We start from the raw sequence: 21726 nt of genomic DNA on the forward strand, positions 1-21726 counted from the left end.
TCCTTAGAGAGGAAATGTCTCCCATGGAGCTGTGAGACCACACCTGCATTAGGAGGCCATCCTGGTCACATAATCCAGATAGAAAAGACTGTGCTACCGACATCCAGTCACCCTAATTACAGTTCCTGACGAGCTTCCCTCCAGGTCTATGCATTGTGCCTATGATCACCTCACCACTAAACCTAACCCGAATTTGGATTTGCAGAATTTTCTCCCAAAACCATGGCTCATACGCCTTCCAGGATGGGGTCTCTCGAGCCACAGCACAGGTCTGTGCCGGCCATACAACCTGTGGTCCCTGAGCCACACAACAGAACATCTCCTGTCCCCAGAAGGAAACCATGCTCTTTGACCTGTGTCAAACCCTCAGGGTAGGAGAATCCTGCATGGAACCTTAGACACGAGCCCATTCTAAGATATCCCTGGTAAAAACAAAAACAAAAAACAAAAAACCAGCATTGTGGCCCATCTGCAAGAGATTCCATGTCAACTCAAGGCCTTGGTACTTCACCCCAGAGCCACTCAAATGAACCTGCCATGTTCCTGCCCTGCTATGGTCAATGGAGGTGTGCTTTCCAAGCATCCATGCGGGAAATCTCTGTTACTCAATCTTTCCACATGGGGTATACTGGAGCAAACAAACGAGACTCCACCTGTCCAGTAGAAGGAAGCCTTGCTGTTTGGAGCATCTCACAATCCTCAGCATGGGAAAACCTCCATGGCCTATTGATGCCACCCCTCAATTTGTCGCTCATCATAGACACAAACTCCTGTGTGAACAAACATCTGATTCCGCCTTACTCAGGTGCTGGATATTTCGAATAAGCTGCTGCACATATGAAATGCTTTCCACTTCGCATTGAATTGAACCGTAGCTTGTGTTTACAATTCCATCCTCATCCTACTGGTTCCCAAGCCCCCTTGATAGGGAATTCTGGAGCCACAATGCAGCATACTGCCTTCCCCTTAGAAATAAGACGTGCCTGGTGACTCTGCCCAAAAATCCCACATGAGGATAAATCTGCTTGGCCCTGGAGGGAACCCCGTTTTATAGGCTACCCTCGCCACTGGTACTGTGTCTGACAGAGCCTTAGACTCGACCTCGTGTCAGCCACCCAGAGATCAGACCCCAAATCTAGCATATAGTATCAGCCATGACCCATGTCCCTCATCTCTACTCATCCTTGGTAATCAAGCACCTTTCCCCAGACCTTTACTGGAATCCCTGCCAATGGGGGAACCTGGAGCACAATAGAGAAGTCCTCCTTCCCCATGACAGGAAAAGTGGTTCTTGGGATGGTTGTCCAAACCTCAAAGTGGGAGCCAGCTTCATGGCCAATGAAACCACGACCACACCTGAGGGCCGAACTGGCCCCAAGAAGGCATTTTGACCCTAAGCCTGAGCATGCTTACAAACGAGCCCTCTCAGTTGCACCACCATGATTGCACATTGCAGGCCTGGTATGCCCCTAGGCCCAAATCCTAACCCTTGGTGGGATTTTCCAGCGGCCTGGACCCAGACCCCGTCTCTGGCATCCCTGTATTGTGGCACCACTAAGATGGAAAAGAGCGCTCTTCCCACCCCCAAAAAGCCACCAAACTAGGGGGAGCCCCCAGGATCCTTAGAGTGGAAATATCTCCCATGGTCCCATTAGACCAGACCGGAATTGTGAGGCCATTCTGGACACACAATCCAGATAAAATAGCCTGTTCTACCGACTTTCAGTCACCCTAATTACATTTCCTGACGAGCTGCCCTCCAGGTCTATGCATTGGGACTGCAATCACTTCGCCACTAACCCTAACCCAAAATTGGTTTTGCAGACTTCTCTCCCAAAACCATGGCTCACATACCTTCCAGGATGGGGTCTCTGGATCCACACCACAGGACTGTGATGGCCATCCCCAAGGAAACTGTGCCCATCATATTTGTCCAAACCTTCCAGATTAGGAGAAACCTGCAAGGCCCCAGAGTCCACCCCAATACTGTCGGCCGCTCTGGACACAAATAGCAGTCTGAATCACCCTGATCACCTACATCTAGGCAGACAGCCAAGTCAATGGTCCTGAATCATAAGATTGAACCTGACATGCCCCGAGGAACTCATTGGAACACCAGATTAAGCTTTCAGGCATCAGTCCTCAGGGGGCCTGTTCTGGAATACTAACGTATGATACAACAGGTGGTCCCTGAGCCACACAACAGAACATCTCCTTTCCCCAGAAGGACACCATGCTCTTGGACCTGTGTCAACCCTCAGGGTAGACAAATCCTGCATGGCCCCTTAGCCAACAGCACATTCTCATTTCTCCCTGGTAAAAAATGAACATCGTAACCCATCTCCATGAGACTCCATCTCAACTCAAGGCCTTGCTACTTCGCCCCAGAGCCACCAGAACGAGCCTGCCATGTTCCTCAGCAGCAATGGTCAATGGAGTTGTGCTTTCCAGGCATCCATGCGGGATTGTTCTGCTTCCCAAACTTTCCACATGGGGGACACTGGAGCAAACAAACCAGACTCTCCCTGTTCGGTAGAAGGAAACCTTGCTGTTTGGAGCATCTCACAAGCCCCAGCGTAAGAAGTGTTTACAATTCATCTACACCCAACTGGTCCCCAAGCCCTCTTGATAGGGAATTCTGGAGCCACAATGCAGCATTCTGTCTTCCCTCTAGAAAGAAGTGCCTGGTGAGTCTTGCCAGAAACCCCACATGAGTATAAATCTGCTCGGCCCTCGAGGGAACCCCAATTTTTGGTTGCCCTGGCCACTAGTGCTGTGTCTGACAGAGCCTGATCCCTGACCTAGTGTCAGTCACATGAGTGAGCACCACATCTAGCATATGGGATTGCCATGGCCCAATTACATAATCTCTACCCATCCTTGGTATTCAGGCACCTGTCCTCAGAACTTTGCTGGAATTCCTGCCAATGGGGGAGCATGAAGCACAATAGAAAACTCCTCCTTCCTCATGGCAGGTCATTTGGCTGTTGGGGTGGGTGTTCAACCCCACCTCTCTCAAGGTGGGAGCCAGTTACACGACCAATGAGACCACACCCACTGCTGAGAGCTGCACTGGATGCACACAGGCATTGTGACCCTCATCCTGAGCATGCTTTCAAACAATCCCTCTCAGTTGCAACACCATGATCCCGCATTGAAGACCTCATACACACCTAGGCCCAAATCCTAACCCTTGGTGGGATGTCCCAGACTCCCAGAAAAAGAGCCTGTCTCTGGAATCCCTGTTTTGGGGCACCCATAAGAAGGAAAACAGCACTCATCCCTTCCCCGAAAAAGCCACCAAACTATGGAGAGCCACCAGGATCCATAGAGAGGAAAAGTCGCCCATCCACCCATGAGACCACACCTGCATTCCGAGGCCATCCTGGACACACAATCCAGAGACAAAAGCCTGTGCGACTGCCTTCCAGTCACCCTAATTAAAGTTGCTGACGTGCTGCCCTCCAGGTCTACACATTGGGCCTGCGAAACAAAGTCGCTAAGCCAAATTGTGTTTCCAGACTTCTCTCCCAAAACCATGGCTCACATGACCACCAGAATGGTATCTCTGGAGCCACACCACCGAAATCTGGCTGCCATTCCAAAGGACACTGTGCATAACGGAGTTGCCCAAATCTTCTAGATTAGGAGAAACCTGTAAGGTCCCTGAGCCCACCCCAAAATTGCTGGCCACTCATGATGCAGATGCGCAGTCTGAAACACCCTGATCACCTACATCCAGAGAGAGAGCCAAGTCACTGATAGTGAGTTAGATGATTGAACCTGAAATACCCCTAGGCCCTCTATGGAACCCCATTAATTTTTCAGACATCTGTCCTCAGGGGCCTGTTCTGGAATACCAATTTATGACACATCATGTGGTCCCTGAGCCACACGACAGAACATCTCCTCTCCCCAGAATGATACCGTGCACTTCGACCTGTGACAAAGCCTCAGGGTAGGAGTATCCTGCACGGCACCTTAGCTACCAGCACATTCTAAGATCTCATTGGTTACAAACCAGCATTATGGCCCATTTGCAAGTGATTCCATGTCAACTCAAGCCTTGGTAATTCGCCCCAGAGCCACCAGAATGAACATGCCATGTTCCTCAGCAACAATGGTCAAGGAGGTGTGCTTTCCAGGCATCCATGCTGGAGAGCTCTGCTTCACTAACTTTTCACATCGGGAAACTAGAGCAAACAAACCAGACTTCACCTGCCCAGTAGAAGGAATCCTTATGTTTGGAGACACTCACAGGCTTCAGCGTGTGAAGTCCTCCATGGATTCTTGATGTCACCCCTCCATTGGTCGGTCTTCATAGACACAGACTCCAGTGTGAGCAAACATCTGACATGCACCCTTATTCCGGTGCTGGATGCCTCGAATAAACCACTGAACATTGGAATTGCCTTCCGCTTGGCACTGAATTGAACTATAGCTTTTGTTTTCAATTCCATCCTAAACCGACTGTTCCCCAAGCCCTCTTGATAGGGAAATCTGGAGCCACAACGCAGCATTCTGCCTTCCTCATCAAATGAATAAGTGTCTGGTGAATGTGAACAGAAACCCCACATGAGTATCAATCTCCTCGGCCCTCGAGCCAACCCCGAACAGGCTGCCATGGCCACTAGTGCTGTGTCTGACAGAGCCTGAGCCCCGGCCAAGTTTCAGCCACCAGAGAGCGGGACCGATATCTAGCATTTGGGATGGTCATGGCCCAGGTACCTCATCTCTACCGATCCTTGGTATTCAGGCACCTGTCCCCAGACCTTGGCAGGAATCACTGCTAATGGGGGAACCTGAAGCACAGTAGAGAACTCCTCTTTCCACAAGTCAATAAAACTGGCTGTTGGGATGGGTGTCCAACCCTCAAAGTGGGAGCATTCTACAGGACTTATGAGACCATGCCCACTACTGATGGTCACCCTGGACAAAAACAGGCATTGTGACCCTCAGCCTGAGCATGCTTTCTAACAATCCCTCTCTGTTGCACCAGCATGATCCCTCGTTACAGGCCTGCTACACCTCTAGGCACAAATCCTAAAACTTGGTGGGATTCTGCAGGTGTCTAGCCCCAGAGCCCATCTCTGGTATCCCTGTTTTGGGGCACCCCTAAAATGGAAAACAGCACTCTTCACTTCCCCGAAAAAGCCACCAAACTATGGGGAGTCACCAGGATCCACACAGAGGAAAAATCTCCCATGGACCCATGAGAACACGCCTGCATTCTGAAGCCATTCTGCACACACAATCCAGAGAAAAAAGCCTGTGCTACCGCCTTCCAGTCACCTATTTACAGTTCCAGATGAGCTACCCTCCAGGTCTATGCATTGGGCCTGTGATCACCTCGCCACTCACCCTAATCCAAATTTGTGTTTGCAGACTTCTCAACCAAAACCATGGCACACATGCCCTCCAGGATGGGGTTTCTGGATCCACACCACAGGACTGTACCTGCCATCCCCAAGGAAACTGTGCCTGTCTCAGTTGCCCCAACCTTCTAGATTAGGAGAAACCTGCAAGGCCCCTGAGCCTACCCCAATATTGGCGGCCACTCAGAATGCAAATGTGCAGTCTGAAACACCCTGATCACCTACATCAAGTCAGACAGCCAAATCAATTATCCTGAGTCAGAATAGTGAAACTAACATGCCCCTAGGTCATCATTAGAACCCTTGATTCGGTTTTCAGACATCTGCCCTCAGAAGCCTGTTCTGGAATGTGAACTTATGATACAACATGTTATGCCTGGGCCACACAACAGAACATCTCCAGTTCCAAGAAGGAAACCGTGCCCTTCCATCTGTGCCAAAGCCCAGGGTAGTAGAATCCTGCACAGCACATTAGACACCAGCACATTCTAAGATATCCCTGGTAGCAAGGCAGCATTGTGGCCCATCTGCAAGAGATTCCATGTCAACTCAAGGACTTGGTACTTCACTCCCGAGACCCAGAACGAACCTGCCATATCAATGGTCCTGCTGCAGTGGTCAAAGGAGTTGAGCTTTGCAGGCATCCATACGGTAGAACTCTGCTACCCAACGTTTCCACATTGGGGACCCTGGAGTAACTAAACCTGACTCCACCTGTCCAGTAGAACGAAACATTGCTGTTTGGAGCAGCTCAAAAACCTCACGTGAAAAGCCCTCCAAGGCATCTTGATGCCACCACTCCATGTGTCAGTCATCATAGACACAAACGCCAGTGTGAGAAAGTATCTGACATCCGTCCTTACTCAGGTGCTGGATATCTCGAATCAGCCACTGCACATAGGAATTGCCTTCCACTTGGCACTGAATTGAACCAAAGATTTTGTTTATAATTCCATCCTCACCCGACTGGTCCACAAGCCCTCTTGATAGGGAATTCTGAAGCCACAAGACAGCATTCTGCCTTCCCCTGAGAAAGAAGTGCCTGGAGAGTCTGGCCAGAAATGCCTCATAAGGGTCAATCTGCTCAGCCCTCGAGGGAGCCCTGATTTAAAGGTTTCCCTGGTCATTAGCATTGTATCTGACAGAGCCTGAGCCCCGACCTAGTGTCAGGCACCAGAGAGTGGGCCCCACATCTAACATATGGTATTGCCATTGCCCAAGTTCATCATCTCTACCATATCCTTGGTATTCAGGCACCTTTCCCCAGATCATTGCTGGAATCCCTGCCAATGGGGGAACCTGAAGCAAAATAGAGAACTCCTCCTTCCTCATGGCAGGAAACTTGGCTGTTGGGATGAATATCCAGCCCTCAGAGGGGGAGCCAATGATAAGACCAGTGAGACCATGCCCACTCCTGAGGGCCGACCAGTGCACTAAAAGGCATTTTGACCCTCAGCCTGAGCATACTTTCAAACAATCCCTCAGCTGCACCACCATGTTCCCGCATCGCTGGTCTCATATGCCACTAGGCTGAAATCCTCACCCTTGGTGGGATGTCCCAGATGCCCAGAACCAGAGCCTGTCTCTGGAATCCCTGTTGTGGGGCACACATAAGATGGAAAACAGCACTCTTCCCTTCCCTGAAAAAGCCACCAAACTACGGAGAGCCACCAGGATCCATAGAGAGGAAAACTCTCCCATGGAACCGTGAGACCACACCTGTATTCCGAGGCCATCCTGGACACACAATCCGTAGAGAAAATCCTGTGCAACTGCCTTCCAGTCACCCTAAATAATGTTCTTGATGAGCTTCCCTCCAGATTACGCACTGGACCTGCGATCACATTGCCACAAAATCACTAACCCGAATTTGCGTTTCCAGACTTCTCTCCCAAAACCATGGCTCACAGGCCCACCAGAATGGGATCTCTGGAGCCACACCATAGAACTCTGGCTTCCATCTGCAAGGACACTGTGCATATCAGAATTACCATAACCTTCCAGATCAGGAGAAACCTGTAAGGCCCCTGAGGCCACCCCAAAATTGCCGGCTACTCTGGACGCAAATGCACAGTCTGAAACCCTGATCACCTACATCAAGGGAGATAGCCAAGTCCTAAATGGAAGGTCCTAAATGGAATCCCATTAGGTTTTCAGGAATCTGTCCTCAGGGGCCTGTTATGGAATACCAATTTATGACACATCACATGGTCCCAGAGCCACACAACAAAACAACTCCTGTCCCCAGAAGGATAACATGCTCATCGACCTACCCCATAATTGGCGGCCTCCATGAATGCTAATGTGCAGTCTGAAACACGCTGCCCCCTACATCCAGCTAGACAGCCAAATCAATGGTCCTGAGTCAGAATAGTGAACCTAACATGCCCCTAGGATGACCTTGGAACCCTAGATTCGGTTTTCAGACATCTGTCCTCAGAGGTCTGTTCTGGAATATGAACTTATGATACAACATGTGTTCCCTGGGCCACACAACAGAACATCTCCTGTCCCCAGATGGAATCCGTGCCCTTCCTTCTTTGACAAGCCCAGGGTAGTAGAATCCTGCACAGCACCTTAGCCACCAGCACATTCTAAGATTTCCCTGATAACAAACCAGCATTGTGGCCCATTTGCAAGAGATTGAATGTTAAATCAAGGCCTTGGTACTTCGCCCCAGAGGCACCAGAATGAACCTGCCATCTTCCTCAGCTGCAATGGACAATGGAGGTGTGCTTTTCAAGCATCCATGCCAGAGAGCTCTGCTTCACAAACTATCCACATTGGGGAACCTAGAGCACCAAAACAGACTTCACCTGCCCAGTAGAAAGAAACCTTAATGTTTGGAGCAGCTCACAGGTTTCAGCGTGAGAACTCCTCCATGGGCTCTTGACGCTACCCCTCCATTGGTAGGTCATCATATTCACAAACTCCAGTGTGAGCAAACATCTGACATGCACCCTTATTCCAGTGCTGGATGTCTCGAAAAAACTGCTGCACATTGGAGCTGCCTTCCGCTTGGCACTGAATTGAACCGTGGCTTGTGTCCCCAAGCCCTCTTGATAGGGAAATCTGGAGCCACAATACAACATTCTGCCTTCCCCATCGAAGGAAGAAGTGCCTGGTGAGTGTGCCAGAAACCCCACATGAGGATCAATCTGCTGAGGGTCACAGTGCCTGTTTGCGCCCAGGTCGGCCCTCAGGAGTGGGTGTGGTCCCTTTGGTCTTGTAACTGGCTCCCCCTTTGAGTTTGGACACCCATCCCAATAGCCAGGTTTATTGCCATGGGGAAAGAGGCCTTGGTACTTCGCCCCAAAGCCACCAGAACGAACCTGCCATCTTCCTCAGCTGCAATGGTCAATGGTGGTGTGCTTTTTAGGCATCCATGCCAGAGAGCTCTGCTTCACAAACTTTCCAAATGGGGGACCCTGGAGCAAATAAACCAGTCTCCATCTGTCCAGTAGAACGAAACCTTGCTGTTTGGAGTAGCTCATAAGCCTCAACGTGAAAAGCCCTCCATGGCCTCTTGATGCCACCCCTCCATTTGTCAGTCATCATAGACACAAACTCCAGTGTGAGCAAGTATCTGACATCTGCCCTTATCCAGGTGCTGGATATCTTGAATAAGGCACTGCACATAGGAACTGTTTCCGCTTTGCACTGAATTGAACCATAGCTTGTGTTTACAATTCCATGCTCACCCAACTGGTCACCAAGCACTCTTGATAGGGAATTCTGGAGACACAGCACAGCATTCTGCCTTCCCTATAGAAAGAAGTGCCTGGTGAGTCTGGCCAGAAACCCCACATGAGGGTCAATAGGCTCGGCCCTTGAGGGAACCCCGATTTATATGTTGCCCTGGCCAGTAGTGCTGTGTCTGACAGAGCCTGAGCCCCACCTTGTGTCAGGCACCAGAAAGTGGGCCCCACATCTAGCATTTGTGATTGCCATGGCCCAAGTACGTCATCTCAACCAATCCTTGGTATTCAGGCACCTGTCCCCAGATCTTCGCTGGAATCCCTGCCAATGGGGAAACCTGAAGCACAATAGAGAACTCCTCCTTCCTCATGGCAGGAAACTTGGCTGTTGTATTGGTTGCCCAACCCTCAAAGGGGAGTCAGTTACAAGACCAATGAGACCATGCCCACTCCTGAGGGCCGACTTGGGCACAAACAGGGATTGTGAACCTCAGCCTGAGCATTCTTTGAAACAATCCCTCAGTTGCAACACCATGATCCGCATTGCAGGCCTCGTACCCAACTAGGCCGAAATCCTCACCCTTGGTGGGATGTCCCAGATACCCAGAACCAGAACCTGTTTTCGGAATTCCTGTTATGCGGCACACATAAGATGGAAAACAGCACTCTTCCCTTCCTCGAAAAAGTGGAGAGTTGCCAGGTTCCATAGAGAGGAAAAGTCTCCCTTGGGCCCATGAGACCACACTTGCATTCCGAGGCCATCCTGGACACACAATCCAGAGAAAATAGACTGTGCGACTGCCTTCCAGTCACCCTAAGTAATGTTCCTAATGAGCTGCCCTCCAGGATTACGCATTGTACCTGAGATCACATTGCCACAAATTCGCTAACCCAAATTTCTGTTTCCAGACTTCTCTCCCAAAACCATGGCTCACATGCCCTCCAGAATGGGATCTTTGGAGTCACACCACATAACTCTGGCTGCCATCCCCCAGGACACTATGCATATCAGATTTGCCCAAACCTTCCAGAACAGGGGAAACCTTTAAGGTCCCTGAGTCCAACCCAAAATTGCCCCGCCATTCTGGATACAAATGACAGTCTGAAACACCCCGATCACCTACATGCAGGGAGACAGCCAAGTCAATGATCGTGAGTTAGAAGATTGAACCTGAAATGCCCCTAGGCCCTCAATGGAACCCCATTAGGTTTTCAGGCATATGTCCTCAGGGCCCTGTTCTGGAAAACCAATTATGACACATCACGTGGTTCCTGAGCCACATGACAGAACATCTCCTGTCCCTGGAAGGATACTGTGCTCTTCGATCTGTTCAAAACCCTGCATTGCACCTTAGAATACAGCACATTCTAAGATCTCCTTAGTAAGAGACCAGCATTGTGGCCCATCTGCAAGAGATTCCATTTCAAATAAAGGCCTTGGTACTTCTCCCCAGAGCCACCAGTACGAACCTGCCATTTTCCTCACCTGCAACAGTCAATGAAGGTGTGCTTTTCAGGCATCCATGCCATAGAGCTCTCCTTCACAAACTTTCCACACTGGAGAGCCTAGAGCAACCAAACCAGACTTCACCTGCCCAGTAGAAAGAAACATTAATGTTTGGAGCAGCTCAAAGGCTTTACCATGAGAACTCCTCCATGGCCTATTGACTCCATCCCTCCATTGCTAGGTCATCATAGCCACAGACTCCAGTGTGAGCAAACCTCTGACATGCACCCTTATGCCAGTGCTGGATGTCTCAAATAAACCGGGGCACATTGGAACTGCCTTCCACTTGGCACTGTATTGAACCGTGGCTTGTGGTTACAATTCCATCCTCACCCTACAGGTCCTCAAGCCCTCTTGATAGTGAAATCTGGAGCAACAACACAGCATTCTGCCTTCCCCATAGAATGAAGAAGTATCTGGTGAGTCTTCCCAGAAACCCCACATGAGTATTGATCTACTCAGCCCTCGAGTCAACCCTGATTTATAGGCTGCCATGGCCACTAGTGCCGTGTCTGACAGAGCCTGAGCACAGACCGAGTTTCAGTCACCAGTGGGCGGGCCCCATATCTGGAATTTGGGATGGTCATGGGCCAAGTACGGCATCTCTACACATTTTTGGTATTCAGGCAACTTTCCCTGGACCTTGGCTGGAATCCCTGCCAATGGGGGAACCTGAAGCACAATAGAGAACTCCTCTTTCCCCATGGCAATAAACCTGGCTGTTGGAATGGGTGTCAAACCCTCAAAGGGGGAGCCAGTTACAAGACCAATGAGACCACGCCCACTCCTGAGGGCCCCCCTGGACACAAACAGGCATTGTGACCCTCAGCCTGAGCATGCTTTCTAACATCCCTCTCAGTTGCACCACCATGATCCCTCATTGCAGGCCTGCTACACCTCTAGGCACAAATCCTAAAACTTGGTGGGATTTTCCAGTTGCCCAGACCCAGAGCCCGTCTCTGGAGTCCCTGTTTTCAGGCAACCCTAAGTTGGAAAACAGCACTGTCCCCTTCCCTGAAAAAGCCACCAAACTATGGGGAACCACCAGGATCCATAGAGAGGAAAAGTCTCCCATCGACCCATGAGAACACACCTGTATTCCGAGGCCATGCTGGACACAAAATCTAGAGAGAGGAGCCTGTGCTACCACCTTCCAATCACCCTAATTACAGTTCCAGATGAGGTGCCCTCCAGGCCTATGCATTGTGCCTGCGATCACCTCGCCACTCACCCTAATTCAAATTGGTGTTTCAGACTTCTTTACCAAAACCATAGCACACATGCCCTCCAGGATGGGGTTTCTGGATCCACACCACAGGACTGTCCCTGACATCCCCAAGGAAACTGTGCCCATCACATTTGCCCAAACTGTCTAAATTAGGAGAAACCTGCAAGGCCCCCTGAGCCTACCCCAGTATTGGTGGCCGCTCTGAACTCAAGTGCACAGTTTAAAACACCCTGCTCACCTACATCCAGGCAGACAGCCAAATCAATGGTCCTGAGTCAGAATAGTGAACCCAACATGCCCCTAGGATGTCCTTGGAACGCTTGATTCGTTTTTCAGACATCTGCCCTCAGAGGCCTGTTCTGGAATGCGAACTTATGATACAACATGTGGTCCCTGGCAAAACAAAATAACATCTCCTGTTCCCAGAGAAAAACTGTGCCCTCCCATCTGTGCCAAACCCAGGGTAATAGAATCCTACACAGCACCTTAGCCACCAGCACATTCTAAGATCTCCCTGGTAACAATCCAGCATTGTGGCCCATCTGTAATAAATTCCATGCCAATTTAAGGACTTGGAACTTCGGTCCAGATGCAGCAGAATGAAACTGCCATGTTTCTGAGCTGCAATGGTCAATGGAGTTGAGCTTTGCAGGCATCCATGTGGTAGAGCTCTGCTACCCAAACTTTTCACATGGGAGACCCTGGAGCAAATAAGCCAGACTCCACCTGTCCAGTAGAAGGAAACCTTGCTGTTTGGAGCAGCTCATAAGCCTCAATGTGAAAACCTCTCCATGGCCTCTTGATGCCACCCCACCATTTGTCAGTCATCAAAGGCAAAAATTCAAGTGTGAGCAAATATCTGGCATCTGCCCTTACTCAGGTCTGGATATCTCCAATAAGACGCTTCACATAGAAACTGCCTTCCGCTGGGCACTGAATTGAATCGTAGCTTGTGTTTACAATTCCATCCTCACGCGTCTGGTCCCCAAGCCCTCTTGATAGGGAATTCTGGAGCCACAACACAGCATTCTGCCTTCTGTATAGAAAGAAGTGCCAGGTGAGTCTGGTCAGAAATCCCATATGAGGATAAAACTGCTCGGACCTTGAGGGAGCCCCAATTTATAGGTCGCCTGGCCACTAGTGCTGTGTCTGACAGAGCCTGAGCCCTGACCTATTGTCAATCACCAGAGAGTGGGCCCCACAGCTAGCTTTTGGGTTTGCTATGGCCCAAGTACGTCATCTCTATGCATCCTTGGTACTCAGGCACCTGTCCCCAGACCTTTGCTGGAATCCCTGCCACTGGGGGAACCTGAAGCACAAGAGAGAACTCCTCCTCCCTCATGGCAGGAATATTGCTTGTTGGGATGGGTGTCCAACCCTCAAAGGGGGAACCAATTACAAAACCCATGAGACCATGCCCACTCCTATGGGCCGCCCTGGGCACAAACAGGCATTGTGACCCTCAGGCTGATCATGCTTTCAAACAATCCCTCTCAGTTGCACCACCATGATCCCTCAATGCAGGCCTTGTACTCTGCTAGGCTCAAATCCTCACCTTGTTGGAATGTCCCAGATGCCCAGAACCAGAGCCCTTCTCTGGAATCCCTCTTTTCAGCACCCCTCAGATGGAAAATGGCACACTTCCCTTCCCTGAAAAAGCCACCAAACTATGGAGAGCCGCCAGGATCCATAGAGAAGAAAAGTCGACCATGGACCCATGAGACCACACCTGGAATCCAAGGCCATCCTGGACACACAATCCAGAGAGAAAACCCGTGCTACTGCCTTCCACTCACCCTAATTAATGTTCCTGATGAGCTGCCCTCTAGGTCTACGCATTGGGCCTGTGATCACATGGAAACAAATTGGTTAACCTGATTTTGGGTTTCTGACTTCTCTCCCAAAACCATGACTCACATGCCCACCAGAATGGGATTTCTTGAGCCATGGCACAGAACTCTGGCTGCCATCCCCAAGGACACTGTGCATATCAGAGTTGCCCAAACCTTCCAGATTAGGAGAAACCTGTAAGGTCCCTGATCCCACCCCAATACTACCGGCCACTCTGGACAAAATGCGTAGTCTGGAATATCCCCACCTTTGTGAACTGGCCATAATGGACAGAAACTCCATCCTCAGCCAAAGTCTGATCCTCGCCCTGACTTCAGAAGTACGAGATCTCGATTCAGGTTTGCATAGTGTGCCTGCCGTGTTCTTGCCCCAAAACCTAAGCCTAGCTTGTGTTCTCAGACTCCCGTCCTCACAATCCTGGCCACAAGCCCTCCAGTTTGGCAATTCTGGAGACACAGTGCAGCACTCTGCCTGTCCTCCAGAAGAAAAACGTTGCCCTATAGGGCTAACCAGAAACGACAAATGAGGAACAACCTGCATGCCACTCGACCGTACCTCAATTATATAGTATAGCCTGTGCACTAAAGCCCTGTCTGACAGTCTGAGCCCAGACCTCCCGCCCGACACCCATACAGCTCTCTGTACACTGAGCCCATTGCATGCGCAATGGCTTTAAGTCATCATCTCTACCCAACCTTGGTTTTGAGGCTTCAGAATCTAGACATTATCTCCACTGACTGCCCAGGAGTGAACATGACACAGAAATCAGAACTCCTCCTTCCCCATGGCCAGAAACCTTGTGGTTGGCATGTTGTCCAACGTACACTGTAGGAGAATGCAGCGCGAACCATGAGGTCCCGCCTATCCCTTAGGGCCTCAATTTGTACAAACACACATTGTGACCCTCAGAGTGAGCCCTATCCTCAAGTAAAGCCTCTCAGTGACTGGAACAAGAGCCCGCATATGGAGCTTGCCAAGCCCCTGTTCCCGCAATCTTAACCAGATTTTGAGATGTCTAGTCTTCCTTACTCAGGGCTCTGCTCTCATCCCTCTTTGGTGGAAACCTGAGGTTAAAAAAAAAATACAGAAAGGATTCCTCTCATCTACAGAATGACCCCAACCACTTGGGATCAGGCCAGTTCCCCAGAAATAAAGACTTGTCAATGGCCCTTGAGGCCACCTCGACATTCCATGGCCACCCTTGACACAAAATCCAGAGGCAAAAGCCTGAGCAAGCGCCTCACACTCGCCCTTTGTTCGTAGCCCGAAAAATTCCCCTCACGGTCTGTAGATCGGGCCTTTCATACATCCCCAAACCTAAGCAGAATTTGTGTTTTCAGACTTCTGTCCCCACAGTCCTGGCCCACACAACCTCCAAGCTTGGGCCCTTGGAGCCACACCTCAGGACTGTGCCTGCCCTCTCCAGGGGAATTCTGCCCATTCCATTGGCCACAACCCTACAGATTAGGAGAAACCTCCAAACATCCCAAGGCCATTCCAATAGTGTCGGCCGCCCAGGACAAACAGGGATGATCTGTCACAAGCTAAGCAAGTACCTCCACTCAGACCCAGAGAGATATATCCCCATAGAAGAAGATTGAACCGGACAGGCACCTAGGCCCTAATTGGATCCATTGCTTTTGTTTCCAGGCATCTGTACTCAGAGGCCTTGTTTCCAATACCAGCATATGGGGGATTACTGAGGCACTCATCAGAAAAATCTCGTTCCACATAGGAAACTTACTCTTTGGAGCTCTGTCAAAACCTCCGGGTAGGAGAATATTTCAGGGCCCTGGATCAAGTGCAACATTCCAAGGTCTCCATGGACACAAATGCACATTATGACCCATCCTCAGGAGAGTCCATTTCAACTCACCACCTTCGGTTGCTCCCCCAGAACCAGCAGATCGAACTTGACTTGTCGCTAGGAGACAACTGGAATGGGAGGTGGGCTGCCCAGGCATGCATCCTTAGAACCCTGCTCTGGAGAAGTTCCTTATGGGATGTCCTGGAGCCATCCAACAGGTCTTGACTGTCCCACAGAAGGAATCGTTGTGGTTTGGAGCATCTCACAACTCCCATCGTGGGAAAATTTCCATGGCCTCATGAGACCCTCCCCTTCATGAAGGGGCCGTCATGGACAGAAACTCCAACCTGAGCCAACATCTGACCCTAGCTCTGTCTTCAGGTGCACGAGATCTCGAATCATCTCTGCAGAGGGTACCTGCAGTGCCCACGCCCCGAAACCCAAGTCTCGCTTGTGTTCTCAGAATTTCATCCTCACACTCCTGGCCCACTCCTGGTCCAGTTTGGGAATTCCGGAGCCACAATGCAGCACTTTGCCTGCCCTCAAAAAAAACAAAACAAACAAACAAAAAACATTGCCCTTTGGGACTACCTGGTAACCACAAATGAGTATCAACTTGCAAAAAACTCGACTGCACCCCAATGATACAGTCTAGCCTGGGCACTAATTCCCTGTCTGCCACAGCCTGAGCCTGCAACTCCCGACCCACGGTCAACAGCTGGCAAAACACGGAGCACATGGGAAACGCCATGGCCTTAGGTCTTAATCTCTTCCCAACCTCGGTTTTCAGGCTTCAGAACCTAGATATAACTCCAATCACTGTCCAGGGGTGAACGTGTTGCAGAAATCAGAACTCTTCCTTCCCCATGGCCAGAAACCTTGTTGTTGGCATGCTGTACAACGTTCAGTGTAGGAGGAACCAGCATGGTACATTAGGCCCCGCTCAGGCTTGAGGGGCTTGTTGGGCACAAATACGCATTGTGAAGCTCAGCATGAGCCCTATCCTCAAGGAAGGCCTCTCAGTGTCTGGACCAAGAGCCCGCATATGGGGCTTGCCCTGCCCCTAGTTCCCCAAGGTTAACCAGAGGTCGGGTTGTCCAGTCGCCCCTTCCCAGGACTCTGCTCTGGAATCTCTCTTTTAGTGGTATACCTGAGGTAAAAAACAAAAGGCCTCCTCGCTTCCCACAGAATGACTTAAAACTCTTGGGATCGTGCCAAATCCCCAGAGAGGGAGAATCATCCATGGCCCATGAGACCACCCTGACATTCTACGGCCATTGGTGACACAAAATCCAGGGACAAAAGGCTGAGCAAGCGCCTCATACTCGCCCTTTCTTCATATCCCGAAGCATTCTCCTCACGGTCTATAGATCAGGCCTGCCATACCTACGTCTCCAAACCTAAGCGGAGTTGGTGTTTTCAGGCTTCTGTCCCGACAGCCCTGGCACACACACCCTCCACGCTGGGTCCCTGGAGTCGCACCTCAGAACTTTGCCTTCCATCTCCAAGGGAATTCTTCCCATTCCATTGGCCACAACCTTGCAAATTAGGAGAAACCTCCAAAGTCACCAAGACCACCCCAATAGTGTAGGCTGCCCGGGACAAACAGGGGTGATCAGACACCAGGTGAGAAGCTACCTCCACTAAGACCCATCGACAGATGCCCCCAGAGAAGAAGTTTGAGCCGGACAGGCCCCTAGGCCTAAACTGATCCATTGCTTTGGTTCCAGGCATCTCTCCTCAGAGGCCTGGTTTCCAATACCAGCATACGGTGGTTTCCTGAGGCAACAATAAGAACAAATTTCATCTCCCCTGGAAAACTTGCTCGTTGGACCTGTGTCAAACCTCTGGTTAGGAGAATCCTTCAGGGCCCTGTTCCCACTGCCCCATTCCAAGGTCTCCCTGGACACAAACCCACATTATGACCCATCCTCATGAGAGTCCATTTCAACTCAGCCTCCTCGGTTGCTACCCCAGAGCCAGCAGATCAAACGTGTCTTGTTGCTAGGAGACAATTGGAATGTGAGGCCGGCTGCCCAGGCATCCATCCTTAAAACCCTGCTCTGGAGAACGTCCTTATTGGATGTCCTGGAGCCATCCAACAGGACTTAATTGTTCCGCAGTAGGAATACTTGTGGTTTGGAGCATCTCACAACTCCCATCGTGGGAAATCCTCCATGGTCCTAATGCACCCCCCCTTCATGTGGGGCCAACATGGACAGAAACTCCAACCTGAGCCAACGTCTGATCCTCGCCCTGACTTCAGATGCAGGAGATCTCGATTCAGCTCTGCAGAGTGTGCCTGCCATGCCCTCGCCCCGAAACCTAAGCCTACCTTGTGTTCTCAGACTTCCGTCTTCTCTCTCCTGGCCCACAAGCCTTCCAGTTTGGGAATTCTGGAGCCACAATGCAGCACTCAGCCTGCCCCCCAGAAGAAAAATTTTGCCCCATGGGGCTACCCAGAAACCCACAGAAGGAAACCTTGAGATTTGGAGCAGCCCACAACTCCCAGCGTGGGAAACCTTCCTGGACTCATGAAGTCCCCACTCCCTTCAGGAAGGGGCCATCATGGACACAAAGTCTCGCCTGAGGCAACGTCTCATACTCACTCTGACCTCAGATACAGGAGATCTCGAATCAGCCTCTGCACAGTAGGCCTGCCCTGCCCTCTGCCCCAAACCTCACGCTAGCTTGTGTTTTCAGACTTCCTTCCTCACACTCCTGGCAAACAAGCCCTCCAGACTGGGAATTCTGGAACCACAACACAGTCCTCTGCCTGCCCACCAGAAGAAAAACATTGCCCTATGGGGCTCACTGGAAACCCAAAATGAGGATCGACCTGCACATGCCTCTACCACACCAGAATTGGATAGGCTGCTCTGGGCACTAATGCTCTGTATGACACAGCCTGAGGCCAGACGTCCTGACAGACAAGGAGACAGCTGGCCTCACACTCAGCACATCAGACACGCCATGGTCTTAGGCCGTCATCTCTTCCCAACCTGGGTTTTCAGACATCTGAATCTAGACATTATATCAAATCCCCGCACAGGTGGGTACCTGAAGCACAAATAAGAACTCCTCCTTCCCCATGGCTGGAAAGCTTGCTATTGGCATGGAGTCACACCTACAGGTTAGGAGAAACCTTCATAGCCCCTGAGGCCATGACCAAACTTGAGTGCTGACTTGGGCACAAACTCGTATTTTGACCCTCAGCGTGATCCTCATGTCGAAGTAAGGCCTCTTAGGGCCTGGACCAAGAGCTTTGGTTTCCAGGTGTCTCTCCTCAGAGGAATGGTTTCGAAGACCAGCATCTGGGGCTTTTCTGAGGCACCAAAGAGAACCTCTCTCGTATCCATATGGGGGGCTTTCTTATTGGAGTGGTATCTAACCCTTCAGGTAGGCGAATTCTGCAGGGCCCCTAAGCCACCAGCACATTCCAAGGTCTCCATGGACACAAACCCACATTATGACCCATCCTCAGGAGAGTCCATTTCAAATTAACCCCCTGGGTAGCTCGCCCCAGAACCAGCAGTTCAAACATGTCTTGTCGCAAATAGCCAATGGGAATGGTAGCTATGCTGTACAGGCATGCATTCTTTGAACCCTGCTCTCCAGTCCTTCCATATGGGACGTCCTGGAGCCATCCAACAGGACTCGACTGTCCCACAGAAGGAAACCTTGTGGCTTGGAGCAACTCACAAACTCAGCGTGGAAAAACCTCCTTAGCCTCATTTGACCCCCGCTTTATGAAGGGGCCATCATGGACACAAACTCCAGCCTCAGCCAACGTGTGATCCTCACCCTGACTTCAGATGTAGGAGATCCCGATTAAGCCTCTGCAGAGTGTGCCTGCCGTGCCCTGGGCCCCAAACCTCACCCTAGCTTGTGTTTTCAGACTTCCATCCTCACACTCCTGGCCCTCAAGCCCTCCTGATTGGGAATACTGGGGCCAAAACGAAGTAATCTGACTGACCACTGGAAGAAATACATTTTCTGTGGCGTTGCCCAGAAACTTAAAAGGAGGAGCAACCTTTTCGGCCCTCGGCAACACCCCAATTGCATAGGCTACCCTAAGAACTAATGCTCTGTCTTACATAGCCTGAGCCCAGACCTTCAGACAGAAACCGAGACAGTTGGCTGCACACCCAGCATCTTGGACCCACCATGGTCTTAGGGCATTCATCCCTTCCCATTGACCTGCAAGTCTTTCTGGAGGAATGTTCTGTGTCAGACTGTGCATTTTTCCAGAGCGGCCTATGAAATTGGGGTGGGTTTGGGGCCTTGCAGGTTTCTGCTAATCTCGAGGGCTTGGGAAACAGACAGGCAGAGTTTCCTCGGATGAGCAGGCCCAGTGATGTGATGCGGATCTGGAGCCCCCTTCCTGGAGTGCATGTGGGTCAGGACTTTGGGATCAAAGTCTTCAGACACAAACTCGGGTAAGAGTTAGGTGGGAGGTGATGGCAGGCCCGATCTGCAGACCCTGAGGGCAGCTGCTCGGGATTTCAAATTCGGACAGCTGGGAGGCAGGAGCACAGGCTTTTCTGTCTGGATATTGTGTCTAGGATGGCCATGGAATGGAGGGGTGGCCTCATGGATACACAGGAGATTCTACCTTACTGGGGATTCTGCCCGGCACCCCAGAGTTTGGTGTCTTTCTTGGGGAAGGGAAGAGTGCAGTTTTCCATCTCAGGGGTCCTGTCCAAACAGGCATTCCAGAGATTGGTTCTGGGTCTGGACACCTGGATAACCCCAACAAGGCTTAGGATTTGGGCCTAGGTGCTTGACAGGCCCACTCTGTGGGCTCCTGGCCCAGCTCACGAGGGGGCTTGTTGTAAAGGGTCTTAGCATGAGGGTCACAATACCTGTTTTTGCCCAGCTGCCCATCCTGATTTGGCGTGGTCTCATGGGCCTTGCACCTGGCTCCCACTCTGAGGGTTGGACTGTCATCTCAACATTCAGTTTTCCTGCCATGGGTAAGGAGTAGTACTCATTTCTGCTTCAGGGTCCACTATGGACAGGCATTTGAGTTAAGTTCTGGGTCAGAGACCTGATTACCTAGGTTGCTTTAAGATGACCACCTCGGGCCAAGGCAGGACCCACCTGCCAGATATGGGGCCTGCTGTCTGGGTGGCTGACCAGAGGTCAGGGCTCGAGCTGTGTCAGACAGAGCATTCGGGGACAGGGCGCCCTATGATACTGGGGGGTTGTTGAGAGTTGTGCAACTGAATCCTCATGTGGGGTTTCTGTGCAGACCCATAGGGCACTTCTTCTTTCTGATGTGTAGGCAGTAGGCTGCGTTGTGGCTCCAGTTTTCCCAATATGGAGAGCTTGCTGGTGAGGACTGTGAAGACAGAAGCCTGAAAACACAAGATATGGTTAAGCTCAGTGCCGAGCACATGGCTGTTCCAATTTACAGTGGTGGTTTCAAGATCTCCAGCACCTGAGTATGGTCGAGGGTCAGATGCCTGCTCACGTTGGAGTTTGTATCCATGATTGCCAACGAATGGTGGGGTTTTCTCAAGAAGCCTTGGTGGTTTTCCCAATCTGGAGCTTGTGAGCTGTTTCAAACAGCAAGGTGTCCTACTGCAGGACAGGGGAATTCTGCTTAGAGAGCTCCAGTTTCCCCCAAATGGAAGATTCGATAGCACAGGTCTCTGAATGGAGGCCTGGGAAGCCCACATCTCGTTTCCATTACAGCTGAGGAACAGCACAGGCTTGACCTGCTGTCTCTGGTTCCAAGTTCCAAGTGATCTGAGTTGACGGAAGTTCTCAGTTTAATGGGTCCCAATGCTGCTTCGTGTCCAGGGAGACCTTAGAATGTGGCAGAGGCCCTGGGGCCATGCTGGATTCTCCTATCCTAAGGGTTAGACCCAGTTCTCATGAGAAAGGTTTCCTTCTCAGCACAGGAGGGGTTCTCTTTTATGGCTCACGGACCACAGGTTGGACCATATATTGGTTTTCCATAACAGGCCTCTGGGGACAGAGGCCTGAAAATCTAAGCTAGGGTTCTGAGGAGGTCCTAGGGGCATGGCACATTTAATCTTTGGATTCAGCGCCATTGACCTGCGTGTCTTTCTGGAGGTAGGTGCTGAGGCAGTGTCAGACAGTGCATTTTTTTCGAGAGTGGCCTATGAAATTGGGGTGAGTTCAGGGACCTTGAAGGTTTATCCAAATATGGAGGGTTTGGGCAACTGAGATGGGCAGGGTTTCCTCCGGAAAACAGGCCCAGTGATGTGCTGTGGTTCTGGAGGCCCAGT

This window comes from Neovison vison, chromosome 3, assembly GCF_020171115.1.
Source record: "Neovison vison isolate M4711 chromosome 3, ASM_NN_V1, whole genome shotgun sequence".
Taxonomy (NCBI): domain Eukaryota; kingdom Metazoa; phylum Chordata; class Mammalia; order Carnivora; family Mustelidae; genus Neogale; species Neogale vison.